Source organism: Myxine glutinosa, chromosome 12 (assembly GCF_964187855.1).
Source record: "Myxine glutinosa chromosome 12, kmMyxGlut1.1, whole genome shotgun sequence".
NCBI lineage: Eukaryota > Metazoa > Chordata > Myxini > Myxiniformes > Myxinidae > Myxine > Myxine glutinosa.
In genome coordinates this window covers 112,150,713-112,172,431 of record NC_136272.1, presented here as the reverse complement: position 1 = coordinate 112,172,431, position 21,719 = coordinate 112,150,713, and the positions used below count along the sequence as shown (strand labels likewise).

The following is a 21,719-nucleotide window of genomic DNA, read 5'->3' as shown; positions in this document are numbered from 1 at the left end:
TTGTATGCACCCAAATACAAACACAAATGTGTTTGGTGGATTAAACACCAGGGTTTCGGTTGTATGCACCCAAATACAAACACAAATGTGTTTGGTGGATTAAACACCAGGGTTTAGGTTGTATGCACCCAAATACAAATACAAATGTGTTCGGTGGATTAAATAACAGGGTTTAGGTTGTATGCTCCCAAATACAAATACAAATACAAATGTGTTCGGTGGATTAAATAACAGGGTTTAAGTTGTATGCACCCAAATACAAATGTGTTTGGTGGATTAAACACCAGGGTTTAGGTTGTATGTACCCAAATACAAATACAAATGTGTTTGGTGGATTAAACACCAGGGTTTAGGTTGTATGCACCCAAATACAAATACAAATGTGTTTGGTGGATTAAACACCAGGGTTTAGGTTGTATGCACCCAAATACAAATACAAATGTGTTTGGTGGATTAAACTCCAGGGTTTAGGTTGTACGCACCCAAATACAAATACAAATGTGTTTGGTGGATTATACACCAGGATTTAGGTTGTATGCACCCAAATACAAATACAAATGTGTTTGGTGGATTAAACACCAGGGTTTAGGTTGTATGCACCCAAATACAAATACAAATGTGTTTGGTGGATTAAATACCAGGGTTTAGGTTGTATGCACCCAAATACAAATACAAATGTGTTTGGTGGATTAAACACCAGGGTTTAGGTTGTATGCACCCAAATACAAATGTGTTTGGTGGATTAAACAACAGGGTTTCGGTTGTATGTACCCAAATACAAATACAAATACAAATGTGTTCAGTGGATTAAATAACAGGGTTTAAGTTGTATGCACCCAAATACAAATGTGTTTGGTGGATTAAACACCAGGGTTTAGGTTGTATGTACCCAAATACAAATACAAATGTGTTTGGTGGATTAAACACCAGGTTTAGGTTGTATGCACCCAAATACAAACACAAATGTGTTTGGTGCGTTAAACAACAGGGTTTCGGTTGTATGCACCCAAATACAAACACAAATGTGTTTGGTGGATTAAACACCAGGGTTTAGGTTGTATGCACCCAAATACAAATACAAATTTGTTTGGTGGATTAAACACCAGGGTTTAGGTTGTATGCACCCAAATACAAACACAAATGTGTTTGGTGGATTAAACACCAGGGTTTAGGTTATATGCACTCAAATACAAATACAAATGTGTTTGGTGGATTAAACACCAGGGTTTAGTTTGTATGCACCCAAATACAAACACAAATGTGTTTGGTGGATTAAACACCAGGGTTTCGGTTGTATGCACCCAAATACAAATACAAATGTGTTTGGTGGATTAAACACCAGGTTTAGGTTGTATGCACCCAAATACAAATACAAATGTGTTTGGTGGATTAAACACCAGGTTTAGGTTGTATGCACCCAAATACAAACACAAATGTGTTTGGTGGATTAAACACCAGGGTTTAGGTTGTATGCACCCAAATACAAATACAAATGTGTTTGGTGGATTAAACACCAGGGTTTCGGTTGTATGCACCCAAATACAAATACAAATGTGTTTGGTGGATTAAACACCAGGTTTAGGTTGTATGCACCCAAATACAAACACAAATGTGTTTGGTGGATTAAACTCCAGGGTTTCGGTTGTATGCACCCAAATACAAATACAAATGTGTTTGGTGGATTAAACACCAGGTTTAGGTTGTATGCACCCAAATACAAATACAAATGTGTTTGGTGGATTAAACACCAGGGTTTCGGTTGTATGCACCCAAATACAAATGTGTTTGGTGGATTAAACACCAGGTTTAGGTTGTATGCACCCAAATACAAACACAAATGTGTTTGGTGGATTAAACACCAGGGTTTCGGTTGTATGCACCCAAATAAATATACAAATGTGTTTGGTGGATTAAACACCAGGTTTAGGTTGTATGCACCCAAATACAAATACAAATGTGTTTGGTGGATTAAACACCAGGGTTTCGGTTGTATGCACCCAAATACAAACACAAATGTGTTTGGTGGATTAAACACCAGGGTTTAGGTTGTATGCACCCAAATACAAATACAAATGTGTTTGGTGGATTAAACACCAGGGTTTCGGTTGTATGCACCCAAATACAAATACAAATGTGTTTGGTGGATTAAACACCAGGTTTAGGTTGTATGCACCCAAATACAAACACAAATGTGTTTGGTGGATTAAACTCCAGGGTTTAGGTTGTATGCACCCAAATACAAACACAAATGTGTTTGGTGGATTAAACTCCGGGGTTTAGGTTGTATGCACCCAAATACAAATACAAATGTGTTTGGTGGATTAAACACCAGGGTTTCGGTTGTATGCACCCAAATACAAACACAAATGTGTTTGGTGGATTAAACTCCAGGGTTTAGGTTGTATGCACCCAAATACAAACACAAATGTGTTTGGTGGATTAAACACCAGGTTTCGGTTGTATGCACCCAAATACAAACACAAATGTGTTTGGTGGATTAAACACCAGGGTTTAGGTTGTATGCACCCAAATACAAATACAAATGTGTTTGGTGGATTAAACACCAGGGTTTCGGTTGTATGCACCCAAATACAAATACAAATGTGTTTGGTGGATTAAACACCAGGGTTTAGGTTGTATGCACCCAAATACAAATACAAATGTGTTTGGTGGATTAAACACCAGGTTTAGGTTGTATGCACCCAAATACAAACACAAATGTGTTTGGTGGATTAAACACCAGGGTTTAGGTTGTATGCACCCAAATACAAATACAAATTTGTTTGGTGGATTAAACACCAGGGTTTAGGTTGTATGCACCCAAATACAAACACAAATGTGTTTGGTGGATTAAACACCAGGGTTTCGGTTGTATGCACCCAAATACAAATACAAATGTGTTTGGTGGATTAAACACCAGGTTATAGGTTGTATGCACCCAAATACAAATACAAATGTGTTTGGTGGATTAAACACCAGGTTTAGGTTGTATGCACCCAAATACAAACACAAATGTGTTTGGTGGATTAAACACCAGGGTTTAGGTTGTATGCACCCAAATACAAATACAAATGTGTTTGGTGGATTAAACACCAGGGTTTCGGTTGTATGCACCCAAATACAAACACAAATGTGTTTGGTGGATTAAACACCAGGGTTTCGGTTGTATGCACCCAAATACAAACACAAATGTGTTTGGTGGATTAAACACCAGGGTTTAGGTTGTATGCACCCAAATACAAATACAAATGTGTTTGGTGGATTAAACACCAGGGTTTAGGTTGTATGCACCCAAATACAACGACAAATGTGTTTGGTGGATTAAACACCAGGGTTTAGCTTGCATGCACCCAAATACAAATACAAATGTGTTTGGTGGATTAAACAACAGGGTTTCGGTTGTATGCACCCAAATACAAATACAAATGTGTTCGGTGGATTAAATAACAGGGTTTAGGTTGTATGCACCCAAATACAAATACAAATACAAATGTGTTCGGTGGATTAAATAACAGGGTTTAAGTTGTATGCACCCAAATACAAATGTGTTTGGTGGATTAAACACCAGGGTTTAGGTTGTATGTACCCAAATACAAATACAAATGTGTTTGGTGGATTAAACACCAGGGTTTAGGTTGTATGCACCCAAATACAAATACAAATGTGTTTGGTGGATTAAACACCAGGGTTTAGGTTGTATGCACCCAAATACAAATACAAATGTGTTTGGTGGATTAAACTCCAGGGTTTAGGTTGTACGCACCCAAATACAAATACAAATGTGTTTGGTGGATTATACACCAGGATTTAGGTTGTATGCACCCAAATACAAATACAAATGTGTTTGGTGGATTAAACAACAGGGTTTCGGTTGTATGCACCCAAATACAAAAACAAATGTGTTTGGTGGATTAAACACCAGGGTTTCGGTTGTATGCACCCAAATACAAATACAAATGTGTTTGGTGGATTAAACACCAGGTTTAGGTTGTATGCACCCAAATACAAACACAAATGTGTTTGGTGGATTAAACTCCAGGGATTAGGTTGTATGCACCCAAATACAAACACAAATGTGTTTGGTGGATTAAACACCAGGTTTAGGTTGTATGCACCCAAATACAAACACAAATGTGTTTGGTGGATTAAACACCAGGGTTTAGGTTGTATGCACCCAAATACAAACACAAATGTGTTTGGTGGATTAAACACCAGGGTTTCGGTTGTATGCACCCAAATACAAACACAAATGTGTTTGGTGGATTAAACACCAGGGTTTAGGTTGTATGCACCCAAATACAAATACAAATGTGTTTGGTGGATTAAACACCAGGGTTTCGGTTGTATGCACCCAAATACAAATACAAATGTGTTTGGTGGATTAAACACCAGGTTTAGGTTGTATGCACCCAAATACAAACACAAATGTGTTTGGTGGATTAAACTCCAGGGATTAGGTTGTATGCACCCAAATACAAACACAAATGTGTTTGGTGGATTAAACACCAGGTTTAGGTTGTATGCACCCAAATACAAACACAAATGTGTTTGGTGGATTAAACACCAGGGTTTAGGTTGTATGCACCCAAATACAAATACAAATGTGTTTGGTGGATTAAACACCAGGGTTTAGGTTGTATGCACCCAAATACAACGACAAATGTGTTTGGTGGATTAAACACCAGGGTTTAGCTTGCATGCACCCAAATACAAATACAAATGTGTTTGGTGGATTAAACAACAGGGTTTCGGTTGTATGCACCCAAATACAAATACAAATGTGTTCGGTGGATTAAATAACAGGGTTTAGGTTGTATGCACCCAAATACAAATACAAATACAAATGTGTTCGGTGGATTAAATAACAGGGTTTAAGTTGTATGCACCCAAATACAAATGTGTTTGGTGGATTAAACACCAGGGTTTAGGTTGTATGTACCCAAATACAAATACAAATGTGTTTGGTGGATTAAACACCAGGGTTTAGGTTGTATGCACCCAAATACAAATACAAATGTGTTTGGTGGATTAAACACCAGGGTTTAGGTTGTATGCACCCAAATACAAATACAAATGTGTTTGGTGGATTAAACTCCAGGGTTTAGGTTGTACGCACCCAAATACAAATACAAATGTGTTTGGTGGATTATACACCAGGATTTAGGTTGTATGCACCCAAATACAAATACAAATGTGTTTGGTGGATTAAACAACAGGGTTTCGGTTGTATGCACCCAAATACAAAAACAAATGTGTTTGGTGGATTAAACACCAGGGTTTCGGTTGTATGCACCCAAATACAAATACAAATGTGTTTGGTGGATTAAACACCAGGTTTAGGTTGTATGCACCCAAATACAAACACAAATGTGTTTGGTGGATTAAACTCCAGGGATTAGGTTGTATGCACCCAAATACAAACACAAATGTGTTTGGTGGATTAAACACCAGGTTTAGGTTGTATGCACCCAAATACAAACACAAATGTGTTTGGTGGATTAAACACCAGGGTTTAGGTTGTATGCACCCAAATACAAACACAAATGTGTTTGGTGGATTAAACACCAGGGTTTCGGTTGTATGCACCCAAATACAAACACAAATGTGTTTGGTGGATTAAACACCAGGGTTTAGGTTGTATGCACCCAAATACAAATACAAATGTGTTTGGTGGATTAAACACCAGGGTTTCGGTTGTATGCACCCAAATACAAATACAAATGTGTTTGGTGGATTAAACACCAGGTTTAGGTTGTATGCACCCAAATACAAACACAAATGTGTTTGGTGGATTAAACTCCAGGGATTAGGTTGTATGCACCCAAATACAAACACAAATGTGTTTGGTGGATTAAACACCAGGTTTAGGTTGTATGCACCCAAATACAAACACAAATGTGTTTGGTGGATTAAACACCAGGGTTTAGGTTGTATGCACCCAAATACAAATACAAATGTGTTTGGTGGATTAAACAACAGGGTTTCGGTTGTATGCACCCAAATACAAAAACAAATACAAATGTGTTCGGTGGATTAAATAACAGGGTTTAGCTTGCATGCACCCAAATACAAACACAAATGTGTTTGGTGGATTAAACACCAGGTTTAGGTTGTATGCACCCAAATACAAACACAAATGTGTTTGGTGGATTAAACACCAGGGTTTAGGTTGTATGCACCCAAATACAAATACAAATTTGTTTGGTGGATTAAACACCAGGGTTTAGGTTGTATGCACCCAAATACAAACACAAATGTGTTTGGTGGATTAAACACCAGGGTTTCGGTTGTATGCACCCAAATACAAATACAAATGTGTTTGGTGGATTAAACACCAGGTTATAGGTTGTATGCACCCAAATACAAATACAAATGTGTTTGGTGGATTAAACACCAGGTTTAGGTTGTATGCACCCAAATACAAACACAAATGTGTTTGGTGGATTAAACACCAGGGTTTAGGTTGTATGCACCCAAATACAAATACAAATGTGTTTGGTGGATTAAACACCAGGGTTTCGGTTGTATGCACCCAAATACAAACACAAATGTGTTTGGTGGATTAAACACCAGGGTTTCGGTTGTATGCACCCAAATACAAACACAAATGTGTTTGGTGGATTAAACACCAGGGTTTAGGTTGTATGCACCCAAATACAAATACAAATGTGTTCGGTGGATTAAATAACAGGGTTTAGGTTGTATGCTCCCAAATACAAATACAAATACAAATGTGTTCGGTGGATTAAATAACAGGGTTTAAGTTGTATGCACCCAAATACAAATGTGTTTGGTGGATTAAACACCAGGGTTTAGGTTGTATGTACCCAAATACAAATACAAATGTGTTTGGTGGATTAAACACCAGGGTTTAGGTTGTATGCACCCAAATACAAATACAAATGTGTTTGGTGGATTAAACACCAGGGTTTAGGTTGTATGCACCCAAATACAAATACAAATGTGTTTGGTGGATTAAACTCCAGGGTTTAGGTTGTACGCACCCAAATACAAATACAAATGTGTTTGGTGGATTATACACCAGGATTTAGGTTGTATGCACCCAAATACAAATACAAATGTGTTTGGTGGATTAAACACCAGGGTTTAGGTTGTATGCACCCAAATACAAATACAAATGTGTTTGGTGGATTAAATACCAGGGTTTAGGTTGTATGCACCCAAATACAAATACAAATGTGTTTGGTGGATTAAACACCAGGGTTTAGGTTGTATGCACCCAAATACAAATGTGTTTGGTGGATTAAACAACAGGGTTTCGGTTGTATGTACCCAAATACAAATACAAATACAAATGTGTTCAGTGGATTAAATAACAGGGTTTAAGTTGTATGCACCCAAATACAAATGTGTTTGGTGGATTAAACACCAGGGTTTAGGTTGTATGTACCCAAATACAAATACAAATGTGTTTGGTGGATTAAACACCAGGTTTAGGTTGTATGCACCCAAATACAAACACAAATGTGTTTGGTGGGTTAAACAACAGGGTTTCGGTTGTATGCACCCAAATACAAACACAAATGTGTTTGGTGGATTAAACACCAGGGTTTAGGTTGTATGCACCCAAATACAAATACAAATTTGTTTGGTGGATTAAACACCAGGGTTTAGGTTGTATGCACCCAAATACAAACACAAATGTGTTTGGTGGATTAAACACCAGGGTTTAGGTTATATGCACTCAAATACAAATACAAATGTGTTTGGTGGATTAAACACCAGGGTTTAGTTTGTATGCACCCAAATACAAACACAAATGTGTTTGGTGGATTAAACACCAGGGTTTCGGTTGTATGCACCCAAATACAAATACAAATGTGTTTGGTGGATTAAACACCAGGTTTAGGTTGTATGCACCCAAATACAAATACAAATGTGTTTGGTGGATTAAACACCAGGTTTAGGTTGTATGCACCCAAATACAAACACAAATGTGTTTGGTGGATTAAACACCAGGGTTTAGGTTGTATGCACCCAAATACAAATACAAATGTGTTTGGTGGATTAAACACCAGGGTTTCGGTTGTATGCACCCAAATACAAATACAAATGTGTTTGGTGGATTAAACACCAGGTTTAGGTTGTATGCACCCAAATACAAACACAAATGTGTTTGGTGGATTAAACTCCAGGGTTTCGGTTGTATGCACCCAAATACAAATACAAATGTGTTTGGTGGATTAAACACCAGGTTTAGGTTGTATGCACCCAAATACAAATACAAATGTGTTTGGTGGATTAAACACCAGGGTTTCGGTTGTATGCACCCAAATACAAATGTGTTTGGTGGATTAAACACCAGGTTTAGGTTGTATGCACCCAAATACAAACACAAATGTGTTTGGTGGATTAAACACCAGGGTTTCGGTTGTATGCACCCAAATAAATATACAAATGTGTTTGGTGGATTAAACACCAGGTTTAGGTTGTATGCACCCAAATACAAATACAAATGTGTTTGGTGGATTAAACACCAGGGTTTCGGTTGTATGCACCCAAATACAAACACAAATGTGTTTGGTGGATTAAACACCAGGGTTTAGGTTGTATGCACCCAAATACAAATACAAATGTGTTTGGTGGATTAAACACCAGGGTTTCGGTTGTATGCACCCAAATACAAATACAAATGTGTTTGGTGGATTAAACACCAGGTTTAGGTTGTATGCACCCAAATACAAACACAAATGTGTTTGGTGGATTAAACTCCAGGGTTTAGGTTGTATGCACCCAAATACAAACACAAATGTGTTTGGTGGATTAAACTCCGGGGTTTAGGTTGTATGCACCCAAATACAAATACAAATGTGTTTGGTGGATTAAACACCAGGGTTTCGGTTGTATGCACCCAAATACAAACACAAATGTGTTTGGTGGATTAAACTCCAGGGTTTAGGTTGTATGCACCCAAATACAAACACAAATGTGTTTGGTGGATTAAACACCAGGTTTCGGTTGTATGCACCCAAATACAAACACAAATGTGTTTGGTGGATTAAACACCAGGGTTTAGGTTGTATGCACCCAAATACAAATACAAATGTGTTTGGTGGATTAAACACCAGGGTTTCGGTTGTATGCACCCAAATACAAATACAAATGTGTTTGGTGGATTAAACACCAGGGTTTAGGTTGTATGCACCCAAATACAAATACAAATGTGTTTGGTGGATTAAACACCAGGGTTTAGTTTGTATGTACCCAAATACAAATACAAATGTGTTTGGTGGATTAAACACCAGGGTTTAGGTTGTATGCACCCAAATACAAATACAAATGTGTTTGGTGGATTAAACAACAGGGTTTCGGTTGTATGCACCCAAATACAAATACAAATGTGTTCGGTGGATTAAATAACAGGGTTTAGGTTGTATGCACCCAAATACAAATACAAATACAAATGTGTTCGGTGGATTAAATAACAGGGTTTAAGTTGTATGCACCCAAATACAAATGTGTTTGGTGGATTAAACACCAGGGTTTAGGTTGTATGTACCCAAATACAAATACAAATGTGTTTGGTGGATTAAACACCAGGGTTTAGGTTGTATGCACCCAAATACAAATACAAATGTGTTTGGTGGATTAAACACCAGGGTTTAGGTTGTATGCACCCAAATACAAATACAAATGTGTTTGGTGGATTAAACTCCAGGGTTTAGGTTGTACGCACCCAAATACAAATACAAATGTGTTTGGTGGATTATACACCAGGATTTAGGTTGTATGCACCCAAATACAAATACAAATGTGTTTGGTGGATTAAACACCAGGGTTTAGGTTGTATGCACCCAAATACAAATACAAATGTGTTTGGTGGATTAAATACCAGGGTTTAGGTTGTATGCACCCAAATACAAATACAAATGTGTTTGTTGGATTAAACACCAGGGTTTAGGTTGTATGCACCCAAATACAAATGTGTTTGGTGGATTAAACAACAGGGTTTCGGTTGTATGTACCCAAATACAAATACAAATACAAATGTGTTCAGTGGATTAAATAACAGGGTTTAAGTTGTATGCACCCAAATACAAATGTGTTTGGTGGATTAAACACCAGGGTTTAGGTTGTATGTACCCAAATACAAATACAAATGTGTTTGGTGGATTAAACACCAGGTTTAGGTTGTATGCACCCAAATACAAACACAAATGTGTTTGGTGGATTAAACACCAGGGTTTAGGTTGTATGCACCCAAATACAAACACAAATGTGTTTGGTGGGTTAAACAACAGGGTTTCGGTTGTATGCACCCAAATACAAACACAAATGTGTTTGGTGGATTAAACACCAGGTTTAGGTTGTATGCACCCAAATACAAACACAAATGTGTTTGGTGGATTAAACACCAGGGTTTAGGTTGTATGCACCCAAATACAAATACAAATTTGTTTGGTGGATTAAACACCAGGGTTTAGGTTGTATGCACCCAAATACAAACACAAATGTGTTTGGTGGATTAAACACCAGGGTTTAGGTTGTATGCACTCAAATACAAATGTGTTTGGTGGATTAAACACCAGGGTTTAGTTTGTATGCACCCAAATACAAACACAAATGTGTTTGGTGGATTAAACACCAGGGTTTCGGTTGTATGCACCCAAATGCAAATACAAATGTGTTTGGTGGATTAAACACCAGGTTTAGGTTGTATGTACCCAAATACAAATACAAATGTGTTTGGTGGATTAAACACCAGGTTTAGGTTGTATGCACCCAAATACAAACACAAATGTGTTTGGTGGATTAAACACCAGGGTTTAGGTTGTATGCACCCAAATACAAATACAAATGTGTTTGGTGGATTAAACACCAGGGTTTCGGTTGTATGCACCCAAATACAAATACAAATGTGTTTGGTGGATTAAACACCAGGTTTAGGTTGTATGCACCCAAATACAAACACAAATGTGTTTGGTGGATTAAACTCCAGGGTTTCGGTTGTATGCACCCAAATACAAATACAAATGTGTTTGGTGGATTAAACACCAGGTTTAGGTTGTATGCACCCAAATACAAATACAAATGTGTTTGGTGGATTAAACACCAGGGTTTCGGTTGTATGCACCCAAATACAAATACAAATGTGTTTGGTGGATTAAACACCAGGTTTAGGTTGTATGCACCCAAATACAAACACAAATGTGTTTGGTGGATTAAACACCAGGGTTTCGGTTGTATGCACCCAAATACAAATACAAATGTGTTTGGTGGATTAAACACCAGGTTTAGGTTGTATGCACCCAAATACAAATACAAATGTGTTTGGTGGATTAAACACCAGGGTTTCGGTTGTATGCACCCAAATACAAACACAAATGTGTTTGGTGGATTAAACACCAGGGTTTAGGTTGTATGCACCCAAATACAAATACAAATGTGTTTGGTGGATTAAACACCAGGGTTTCGGTTGTATGCACCCAAATACAAATACAAATGTGTTTGGTGGATTAAACACCAGGTTTAGGTTGTATGCACCCAAATACAAACACAAATGTGTTTGGTGGATTAAACTCCAGGGTTTAGGTTGTATGCACCCAAATACAAACACAAATGTGTTTGGTGGATTAAACTCCGGGGTTTAGGTTGTATGCACCCAAATACAAATACAAATGTGTTTGGTGGATTAAACACCAGGGTTTCGGTTGTATGCACCCAAATACAAACACAAATGTGTTTGGTGGATTAAACTCCAGGGTTTAGGTTGTATGCACCCAAATACAAACACAAATGTGTTTGGTGGATTAAACACCAGGTTTCGGTTGTATGCACCCAAATACAAACACAAATGTGTTTGGTGGATTAAACACCAGGGTTTAGGTTGTATGCACCCAAATACAAATACAAATGTGTTTGGTGGATTAAACACCAGGGTTTCGGTTGTATGCACCCAAATACAAATACAAATACAAATGTGTTTGGTGGATTAAACACCAGGGTTTAGGTTGTATGCACCCAAATACAACGACAAATGTGTTTGGTGGATTAAACACCAGGGTTTAGCTTGCATGCACCCAAATACAAATACAAATGTGTTTGGTGGATTAAACAACAGGGTTTCGGTTGTATGCACCCAAATACAAATACAAATGTGTTCGGTGGATTAAATAACAGGGTTTAGGTTGTATGCACCCAAATACAAATACAAATACAAATGTGTTCGGTGGATTAAATAACAGGGTTTAAGTTGTATGCACCCAAATACAAATGTGTTTGGTGGATTAAACACCAGGGTTTAGGTTGTATGTACCCAAATACAAATACAAATGTGTTTGGTGGATTAAACACCAGGGTTTAGGTTGTATGCACCCAAATACAAATACAAATGTGTTTGGTGGATTAAACACCAGGGTTTAGGTTGTATGCACCCAAATACAAATACAAATGTGTTTGGTGGATTAAACTCCAGGGTTTAGGTTGTACGCACCCAAATACAAATACAAATGTGTTTGGTGGATTATACACCAGGATTTAGGTTGTATGCACCCAAATACAAATACAAATGTGTTTGGTGGATTAAACACCAGGGTTTAGGTTGTATGCACCCAAATACAAATACAAATGTGTTTGGTGGATTAAATACCAGGGTTTAGGTTGTATGCACCCAAATACAAATACAAATGTGTTTGGTGGATTAAACACCAGGGTTTAGGTTGTATGCACCCAAATACAAATGTGTTTGGTGGATTAAACAACAGGGTTTCGGTTGTATGTACCCAAATACAAATACAAATACAAATGTGTTCAGTGGATTAAATAACAGGGTTTAAGTTGTATGCACCCAAATACAAATGTGTTTGGTGGATTAAACACCAGGGTTTAGGTTGTATGTACCCAAATACAAACACAAATGTGTTTGGTGGATTTAACACCAGGTTTAGGTTGTATGCACCCAAATACAAACACAAATGTGTTTGGTGGATTAAACACCAGGGTTTAGGTTGTATGCACCCAAATACAAACACAAATGTGTTTGGTGGGTTAAACAACAGGGTTTCGGTTGTATGCACCCAAATACAAACACAAATGTGTTTGGTGGATTAAACACCAGGTTTAGGTTGTATGCACCCAAATACAAACACAAATGTGTTTGGTGGATTAAACACCAGGGTTTAGGTTGTATGCACCCAAATACAAATACAAATTTGTTTGGTGGATTAAACACCAGGGTTTAGGTTGTATGCACCCAAATACAAACACAAATGTGTTTGGTGGATTAAACACCAGGGTTTAGGTTGTATGCACTCAAATACAAATACAAATGTGTTTGGTGGATTAAACACCAGGGTTTTGTTTGTATGCACCCAAATACAAACACAAATGTGTTTGGTGGATTAAACACCAGGGTTTCGGTTGTATGCACCCAAATACAAATACAAATGTGTTTGGTGGATTAAACACCAGGTTTAGGTTGTATGCACCCAAATACAAATACAAATGTGTTTGGTGGATTAAACACCAGGTTTAGGTTGTATGCACCCAAATACAAACACAAATGTGTTTGGTGGATTAAACACCAGGGTTTAGGTTGTATGCACCCAAATACAAATACAAATGTGTTTGGTGGATTAAACACCAGGGTTTCGGTTGTATGCACCCAAATACAAATACAAATGTGTTTGGTGGATTAAACACCAGGTTTAGGTTGTATGCACCCAAATACAAACACAAATGTGTTTGGTGGATTAAACTCCAGGGTTTCGGTTGTATGCACCCAAATACAAATACAAATGTGTTTGGTGGATTAAACACCAGGTTTAGGTTGTATGCACCCAAATACAAATACAAATGTGTTTGGTGGATTAAACACCAGGGTTTCGGTTGTATGCACCCAAATACAAATACAAATGTGTTTGGTGGATTAAACACCAGGTTTAGGTTGTATGCACCCAAATACAAACACAAATGTGTTTGGTGGATTAAACACCAGGGTTTCGGTTGTATGCACCCAAATACAAATACAAATGTGTTTGGTGGATTAAACACCAGGTTTAGGTTGTATGCACCCAAATACAAATACAAATGTGTTTGGTGGATTAAACACCAGGGTTTCGGTTGTATGCACCCAAATACAAATACAAATGTGTTTGGTGGATTAAACACCAGGGTTTCGGTTGTATGCACCCAAATACAAATACAAATGTGTTTGGTGGATTAAACACCAGGGTTTCGGTTGTATGCACCCAAATACAAATACAAATGTGTTTGGTGGATTAAACACCAGGGTTTCGGTTGTATGCACCCAAATACAAATACAAATGTGTTTGGTGGATTAAACACCAGGTTTAGGTTGTATGCACCCAAATACAAACACAAATGTGTTTGGTGGATTAAACACCAGGGTTTAGGTTGTATGCACCCAAATACAAATACAAATGTGTTTGGTGGATTAAACACCAGGGTTTCGGTTGTATGCACCCAAATACAAATACAAATGTGTTTGGTGGATTAAACACCAGGTTTAGGTTGTATGCACCCAAATACAAACACAAATGTGTTTGGTGGATTAAACTCCAGGGTTTAGGTTGTATGCACCCAAATACAAACACAAATGTGTTTGGTGGATTAAACTCCGGGGTTTAGGTTGTATGCACCCAAATACAAATACAAATGTGTTTGGTGGATTAAACACCAGGGTTTCGGTTGTATGCACCCAAATACAAACACAAATGTGTTTGGTGGATTAAACTCCAGGGTTTAGGTTGTATGCACCCAAATACAAACACAAATGTGTTTGGTGGATTAAACACCAGGTTTCGGTTGTATGCACCCAAATACAAACACAAATGTGTTTGGTGGATTAAACACCAGGGTTTAGGTTGTATGCACCCAAATACAAATACAAATGTGTTTGGTGGATTAAACACCAGGGTTTCGGTTGTATGCACCCAAATACAAATACAAATACAAATGTGTTCGGTGGATTAAATAACAGGGTTTAGGTTGTATGCACCCAAATACAAATGTGTTTGGTGGATTAAACACCAGGGTTTAGGTTATATGCACCCAAATACAAACACAAATGTGTTTGGTGGATTAAACACCAGGGTTAGGTTGTATGCACCCAAATACAAACACAAATGTGTTTGGTGGATTAAACACCAGGGTTTAGGTTGTATGCACCCAAATTCAAATACAAATGTGTTTGGTGGATTAAACACCAGGGTTTAGGTTGTATGTACCCAAATACAAATACAAATGTGTTTGGTGGATTAAACACCAGGGTTTAGGTTGTATGCACCCAAATACAAACACAAATGTGTTTGGTGGATTAAACTCCAGGGTTTAGGTTGTATGCACCCAAATACAAACACAAATGTGTTTGGTGGATTAAACTCCGGGGTTTAGGTTGTATGCACCCAAATACAAATACAAATGTGTTTGGTGGATTAAACACCAGGGTTTCGTTTGTATGCACCCAAATACAAACACAAATGTGTTTGGTGGATTAAACTCCAGGGTTTAGGTTGTATGCACCCAAATACAAACACAAATGTGTTTGGTGGATTAAACACCAGGTTTCGGTTGTATGCACCCAAATACAAACACAAATGTGTTTGGTGGATTAAACACCAGGGTTTAGGTTGTATGCACCCAAATACAAATACAAATGTGTTTGGTGGATTAAACACCAGGGTTTCGGTTGTATGCACCCAAATACAAATACAAATACAAATGTGTTCGGTGGATTAAATAACAGGGTTTAGGTTGTATGCGCTCAAATACAAATACAAATACAAATGTGTTCGGTGGATTAAATAACAGGGTTTAGGTTGTATGCACCCAAATACAAATGTGTTTGGTGGATTAAACACCAGGGTTTAGGTTGTATGCACCCAAATACAAATACAAATGTGTTTGGTGGATTAAACTCCAGGGTTTAGGTTGTATGCACCCAAATACAAATGCAAATGTGTTTGGTGGATTAAACAACAGGGTTTCGGTTGTATGCACAACCCCCCCCCCAGTCGGGGACCAAATTTGCCATTTCTCAACGGATCTTCACCAAATTTGGCACGGGGTCCCTATGCACCACAGAATCACTGATGAACAAAAAAACCTGACCACCCCCAACCCCACCCCCCGGGGACCAAATGACATTTCTGCACTGCCTCCAAATCAAAGCTATTTCATCCTAGGATACTCTCTCATGGGATGTTTCAGTAGGTGATTGTTCACAGCCATTTGCAATAATGTTTACAAATACTGGTATTTTCAGTACAAAAGGTAAGATATAGTTATAAGTGTATGTTTTTGAGTCAATACGCATATTGTTTTTCACTCAGTGGTGTCATATACTACTCAACACTAACGTATGTTTTTCAGTCCATACGGATATTGTTCTTCACTCAGTGGTGTCATATACTACTCAACACTAACGTTTCAATACATTTGTGTTTTTCTCCTTTCTTACAGACAATCACTTCTCAGTAACTTCGTAAATGGGACCTAAGAGGCAACGTTCTGCAAGTGCAGATGCACATGCAATACAAGTACAAGAAAAGAGACAAAGAGAGTCCTCAACAGAAAGAGAAGCTCGATTTGCAGCCCAGCGAGCCAGACAGGCACAACTGAGATCAGCTCAAACTCCTGGTCAAACACAAGATCGAATTGCTGCACAGCAGACCAGACAGGCACAACTGAGATCAGCTCAAACTCCTGGTCAAACACAAGTGCGAATTGCTGCACAGCAGACCAGACAGGCACAACTCAGATCAGCTCAAACTCCTGGTCAAACACAAGCGCGAATCGCTGCACAGCAGACCAGGCAGACAGCACTCAGGGCTGCAGAAACTCCGGCCCAGACAACTTCTAGAAAAGCGGCTGATTTAGCCAGACATTCAGCAGCCAGGGCAGCAGAAACTCCGGTCCAGACAAGAGCACGACTTGATGCACACCGCACCAGGCAGACAGCAGTGAGAGCAAGCAAGTGGCAGAACAAGAGGCTTGCTGCCTTTCAATATGACTCCTCCATCAACTATGAAGGTGATTCTATTGTTCACATAGGTGGAATGTATGTCATCTGTAAACACTGTAGAGCAAAGAAGTGGAAGGCTGAATCACCTGGAATGTGTTGTGCTGGAGGCAAAGTGCTTCTCCCACCCCTCGCAGAACCACTTGAACCACTAAAGTCACTTTTAGCTGGCAGCAACAGACTCCCACCATTTCTTGGCAAACATACGAAAGTACAACTCCTGCTTTCAAATGACCTCATTTGGTACTACAAGCATTGTGCAGCAACAAGGATGGATGCCAACTTTTAAGGTTCAGGGACAGGCTTACCATTTGGCTGGTTCGCTTTTGCCCTTACCTAATGAAGACCCAAAGTTTCTTCAAATTTATTTCCTGGGTGATGAGCAGCAGCAGGTACAGCAGCGCTGCAGAAATATTACAACTGTCAGAGAGGAAATTGTGCTGGCCCTTCAGCAGATGCTCCATGCTCATAATAATTATGTTAAGAGTTTTCACACTACTTTGCATAATCTAACACAGCCAAACTGGAAAGTAATCATTCCTGCTGACAGAACTCCAACAGGACAGCATCCACGGCGCTTTAATGCTCCTACTATTTCGGATGTGGCTGTCCTCATATCTGGACAAGAATTCAATCGGCGAGACATCATTCTCCAACAGCAAGATGACAAACTGATTCGTATTTCTGAAACTAATAAGGCCTATGATGCCTTGCAGTATCCTCTCATATTCTGGAAAGGTGAGGATGGATATCACTTTGAACACCAAAGACGTGATGGAAAAAAAGTGTCTGCCAATGACTTCTATTAATACCGAATTATGGTCAGACAAATGGACAGTCATATTTTGCGATATGGTCAGCTCTTCCACCAATTCATTGTTGACGTGTATGCCAAGATTGAGTCTGAGCGATTGTGCTACACCAGACACAACCAGAAGAGATTAAGAGTGGAAAGCTATGTTCACCTTAGAGATGCTGTTGCAAATGATGGTCATGCTGCCAATGTTGGACAGTTGGTTATACTGTCCTCTTCCTTCACAGGGGGTCCTCGCTACATGCATGAGTACACACAGGATGCCATGACTTATGTTCGCTACTAGGGTAGACCTGATCTGTTTATCACTTTTACCTGCAATCCTACATGGCCCGAGATCACAGCAGAACTTATGCTTGGTCAGACAGCCCAAGACAGGCATGATCTTCTTGCCAGAGTGTTTCGCCAGAAGGTTATTTCACTTATGAATCTCATCACAAAAGGTGCTGTTTTTGGAGATTGCAGATGTTACATGTACTCCATTGAATGGCAAAAGCGTGGATTGCCACACATCCACATTTTGGTCTGGCTTAAGGATAAGATTCGTCCAGCTCAGGTAGATGATATCATCAGTGCAGAGATTCCAAATCCTACCGAGGACAAAGTATTGCACGAAGTAGTGGTGAAGCACATGCTCCATGGTCCCTGTGGTCACATCAACACTCATTCTCCTTGCATGAAAGCGGGAAAATGCACAAAACGATACCCCTGACCTCTTCTTACAGAAACTCAGACATCAGGATGGATATCCTTTGTACAGAAGAAGAAAGCCAGGTGATGGGGGCTTCACCACTACTCTGAGTGAAACGACAAGAAATTGTCATTGACAACCAGTGGGTGGTGCCCTTCAACCCTCTCCTTTCACGCATCTTCAAATCACACATCAATGTTGAAGCATGCTACTCAGTCAAGTCTATCAAGTATGTCTTGAAGTACGTCAACAAGGGTACTGATCAGGCAGTCTTTGGTCTGCAGAGAGAGGAAACCAAAAATGATGAGGTATCAGCATCTCAGATGGGTCGTTACATCAGCAGTAATGAGGCTGTGTGGCGTATTCTCAAACTTTCCCATTCATGAACCCCACCCCAGTGTTATGCATCTTGAGATCCATTTGGAAAATGGGGAAAGAGTTTACTTCACAGAAGAAACCGCGCTGCAGCGAGCCCAGCAGCCACCTCGGACCAAACTAACTGCATTCTTTGATTTGTGCAAACAGGATTCCTTTGCTGGAAGTCTTCTCTACTGTGAAGTGCCCAGATATTACACCTGGCAAGAAGGGGAAAAGGCATTTCAGCCAAGAAAGCAAGGTGCAACAATCCCTGGACACCCTCACATCAGATCCAGTCAAGTGTTAGGTCGTGTCTACACTGTTCATCCCAGCAACTCTGAGTGCTTTTATCTCAGACTCCTCCTGCACAACATTTATGGTCCAAACTCATTCCAGGATCTCAAGACAGTTGCTGGATATGCCTGTGCAACCTACCGTGAAGCTTGCCTGAGAAGAGGTCTCTTGGAAGATGATGCACACTGGAACAGTACCTTGAAAGAGGCTGCAGTCTCGCATTCTCCAAGCAAGATGAGGAGCCTCTTTGCTATCATTATCTGTGCCTGTTCACCATCCAATCCTGAGCAACTTTGGCATAATCATCAGGACAGCATGACAGAAGACATACTGTATCAAGCACAACAAGAGTCAAAAACCCCAAACCTGCAGTTTACCTCTGCCATGTACAACCAAGCACTGGTACTCATTGAAAATACTGTACAGTCCATGGCTGGCAAGGATCCTCAACAGTGTGGATTGTTGTACGTACTGAACCTGCATCTCTCAGTCGAGAGATTCTTCAGGCAACCACCTATGACATTCAACAGCTGCAACAGTATGTCCACCAAAATGAACCACTCTTGGTTCCAGATCAAAAAGAAGCTTATACAAGGATCAAACCATTGTTGACAGCTGACTCAGGTGGAATTGTTTTCCTTGATGCCCCTGGTGGAACAGGCAAAACGTTTTTGATCAACTTAATTTTGGCACAAGTTCGTTCACTACAGCAGATTGCTATGGCAGTGGCCTCATTTGGAATTGCTGCAACATTGCTCACAGGTGGCAGGACTGCTCATTCTGCCTTTAAGCTGCCACTCAACCTGGCCCACAATGAGAGTCCTGTGTGCAATATTGGCAAAGGATCTGGACAGGCACAGGTTCTAAAGCAGGCCAAGCTGACAATATGGGATGAGTGCACAATGTCTCACAGACTTGCATTTGAGGCTCTCGATCGCACCTTACAGGATCTCAGAGGTAACACTAAAATCATGGGTGGAGTCACACTCTTGATCTCTGAAAATTTCAGGCAAACTCTACCAGTCATTCCAAAGGGTACACCTGCTGATGAGTTGAGAGCATGCCTCAAAGAATCCTATATTTGGAGACGAGTGGAAAAACTCCATCTTTCTACCAACATGAGAGTTGCACTTAATAGAGATGTCTCAGCAAGCCAGTTTCCAAAGGTTTTGCTTCAACTGGGCAATGGTCGGCTACCAGTAGACACCGAGACTGGAGATGTCACAATACCCCCAAATTGTGGAACAATCATCAACACATCTGAAGGAATGCTATTAAAGGTTTATCCTAGCCTCTCACAGAATTATAAAAACCATGAGTGGCTTTGTGAACGTGCCATCCTTGCTCCCAAAAATGACATTGTGCAGGATATTAATGCCACCATCATTCAACAGCTACCAGACCAATCCACATGGTACAAGTCAGTTGACACTGTAGATGATCTGGACGATGCTGTCAACTATCCAACATAGTTCCTAAATTCTCTTCAGCTCACTGGTGTTCCACCTCACAATCTGCAACTGAAAGTGGGAGCCCCCATTATGTTGCTACGAAATTTGGATGCACCAAAACTCTGTAACAGTACAAGACTCGCTGTCAAAACTCTTATGCCCCATGTGATCGAAGCCACCATTATGACTGGTTGTGCCAAGGGAGCGGATGTTTTTATTCCACGGATTCCCATCATCCCAACAGATATGCCATTTCAGTTCAAGCGCCTTCAGTTTCCAGTGAGACTATCATTTGCTATGACCATCAACAAGTCTCAGGGACAGTCTCTCAAGGTTGCTGGAGTTGAACTGACAAGTCCCTGTTTCTCTCATGGTGAATTCTACGTTGCATGCTCACGTGTTGGGGCAAGCACACATCTTTTCATCAGAGCACCAAACGGCAGAACAAGAAATGTTGTCTACCCCAGAGCTCTTGCTGACTAAAATACATGTCTGTTAATATTTTACCTATGCAGCGTTGGTGGCCCAGTGGATCATGTGCTTGCTTGCCACGCAGACGATCTGCGTTCCAATCCCAGCAGCGGCAAACATTTGTGAAGACCACCAAATGTGGCCCGTTCTGAGATATAGTCCTTAAATGGATTGAACTTGGACCTAAATCACCAACTCACTCACTCTATTTTAACCTAAATGACTTAACTTATAGCAAGTTCTTATGTTATGTACATATAATTACATACAACATGAACGACATAACAATTTGCTATAAGTCAAGTCATTTACTTTCTACATATTTGGAACCCGGGCAACGCCGGGTACCTTTGCTAGTCTTACTATAATTCACCAAATGTCCGTCCGTCTGTTCGAAGGTCCCGTAAAAACTGCTGAACCGATCGCAAAGATATTTTGGGTGGATAATCCTGGGATCTCCAGGAGTAAAATAGGCTATTTAGTTTTCCCAATTCCAGCTGTCGTCTCCAGAATTCTCAGGTTTGGACTCCCGCATAACATTCGCGTTCGCATGACGTTGATTGTTCTCATTGTGACGATGTTGCTTTCCCGGGTGCCGCGCGATCGGTGCAGTCGTTTGTGCGGCACCCGGGAAAGCAA

At 39.7% G+C, this 21,719-nt stretch overlaps 1 pseudogene; it reads left to right on the top strand.

Moving 5' to 3' along the window:
• The first annotated feature begins 18,148 nt into the window (after positions 1-18,148).
• LOC137437226 (uncharacterized) lies at positions 18,149-19,770 on the top strand (annotated as a pseudogene).
• Positions 19,771-21,719: the final 1,949 nt, after the last annotated feature.